Source organism: Arachis hypogaea, chromosome 14 (genome assembly GCF_003086295.3).
Source record: "Arachis hypogaea cultivar Tifrunner chromosome 14, arahy.Tifrunner.gnm2.J5K5, whole genome shotgun sequence".
NCBI classification, from domain to species: Eukaryota; Viridiplantae; Streptophyta; class Magnoliopsida; order Fabales; family Fabaceae; genus Arachis; species Arachis hypogaea.
The window spans coordinates 127096082-127098508 of record NC_092049.1 but is presented as its reverse complement, the minus strand read 5'-3'; the positions used below and the strand labels follow the sequence as shown (position 1 = coordinate 127098508).

General features: G+C 24.6%; 1 long non-coding RNA gene across 1 annotated transcript; it reads right to left on the bottom strand.

Annotated features, from left to right (window-relative positions):
• Positions 1–208: 208 nt before the first annotated feature.
• LOC112740613 (uncharacterized) lies at positions 209–1969 on the bottom strand. Its single transcript, XR_003171251.2, has 2 exons — positions 1889–1969; positions 209–496 (listed from the first exon to the last, which is right to left on the bottom strand). It is a non-coding gene; the product is annotated as an uncharacterized lncRNA (long non-coding RNA).
• Positions 1970–2427: the final 458 nt, after the last annotated feature.

Sequence of the window (2427 nt, the reverse complement as noted above, 5' to 3'; positions counted from 1 at the left end):
TAGGCACCACAAGAAATTTTAGATAATTAATATTCCCCTTTATCCTTAGATAGGTTTATTCTTATCCAATCGGTCATGTAATACCAAACAATAACGAAGTCTTAACAAAGAAAATTACCTTATAACATTCTTTACTCATAACAAAGCTTAAATAGGTTTACTCATAATATTCTTTAACCTTATAAAAAAGATAGAAAAGTAAATAAAATTGATATTAATAGAAACATCATTTATTTATATATATATTAAGCTTTTCATTTTCTCTTATTCAAACATGTATTGTAAGGGAACATGTTGCAAACATAGGACTACAAATCCTAACATGGAAGTGAGTGTACACACAGACATTTGTCGCCAACGCAAAATCCACTTGCTGTATTTCCATATTGTTTTTTGCATGAATCTTCGCACTGACGTCCTACACATTGCGCATTTGGGTGTATCTGTGAACAATGGTTTGAGGCTGCCTCTGTTACTTTCATTAGCCTTTCATTTCCTACGTATACACATCGAACACATAAAATAATTAGTACTGCATACTTGGATGTACAATCTAAATTAACATAAACAAATAGAAACTTATAATGTGTTTTTTTTTCAGTTTTAATTAAAAAAAGATTTGTGTTAAAAAATCACTTTTCACCCTATTTTTTATGAATTAATCAGAATTGAAATAAAATCAGTTAGTTTTTGTTTGGGGAAAATCAAAGAGAAATTCTTATTAAAATCAAATTTTAAATCATTTCAACTGCATGAAAAGAATCAGATTGTCAGATTATGTTTTGACCAGCCAAATTAGTTTCTTAAATTTTTAAAATCAGACACTTTAATTTTTCAGGTTTTAAAATACATAAAATAATTTCTAATGTTTATTTTTATTAAAAAATACAGTCCTTTTTTATTAGTCACTAATAATCACATGTCTAAGTTAACATTTTACGTCAGTAGTTATCGTCAGTAATTAATGGAAAGAGACTGTATTATCTAATAGAAACTATGATGTACGGACACTGATACGGACACGGGACACGACACGACACGAGACACGTCGACAGGAAAATTTTAAAATCTTACATGACACGGGAACACGCATACATATAAAATATAAAGTATTTTTTAGATAAATCGTAATGATGTTTTGATATTTTATTGATATTAAAATATAAATTAAATTTTTTATTATTTTTAATGTCTTATTTTAATTATATCAAGTATTTAAAATATTTTTTGTTTTAATAAATAATAATATATGCTATATCTAAATTTATTTTAAGAATATATGTTAAGAATAAGAATGAACACACTGACACGTGATGATATTTAGGTGTGTCCAGACGTGTCCGGAGAAAAATTTTTTATTTTTTATTAAGACACGGTTGGACACAGCAGACACGCGTGTTGATGAATGTCGTGTCCAAAATGTGTCCGACACGCAGGCACGGCAACTCAACGAAGTATCCGTGCTTCATAGAATAGAAATGAATATTTAAAACTGTTTTGTATATTTTAAAATCTAAAGGACTAAAATATCTAATTTTAAATATTTTAAAGATCGATTTGAGTAATTACTCTTATTTTTTTGCAAAATATAATCAAACTACAAACACATCCTTAATTCTTTTAACTTTTTTTTTTTGGAAATTCTTTTTCATCTAAAAAAAATCACTTTCCATATATTTTGAAAAAAATTATAAAATATTATATTTTTAGAGAATGAATTTCCATCTTTTTGAAAAAATAAATAAACCTAGATTTTTTGTAACAATATAAAATATAACACGTAAAATTATTCTTTTAAAAAATAAAAGACAAACAATCTTATATCGTGAAACATGCACATAGAAGATAAGAAAAATTAAACGTGGCCTATTAGATAACTTAAACATACCAATGCCAATAGAGAAAACAAGGAGAATAATCAGAACACAATGAAAGGCCTTCATCTTATTAATTAGCTACTTGAAAGTATGAAACAACTTGTCCATATGTTTATCTATATATAAAGTAAGGAAAATGTTTAGTAACAAAAGAAAATTAACCAAAAACAGCTATAACTTGCCTTATTTAGTATTTATTAATTATTACGATAATTAATGAATGTTAAATAAGGCAAGTTCTCGCTGTATTATCTATATATTATTCTACTATATATATAACTAAAATCAAATTTCTTCGTTGATGTGTCATATTTTGAAGATATTTTTTATTTGTTTTATTTATTCATTTCAATATATTAATTAATTAATTTGATAAAAATAAATATCAAATTATTTAATATTTTTTTACCACATTAATTATAATTATTAATTACATTAATTATTTAATTTCATATACCTTTAATGCCATATTATCTATCTATTATTCTACTATACATGTCATATTTTGAAGATATTTTTATTTGTTTTATTTATTCATTTCAATATATTA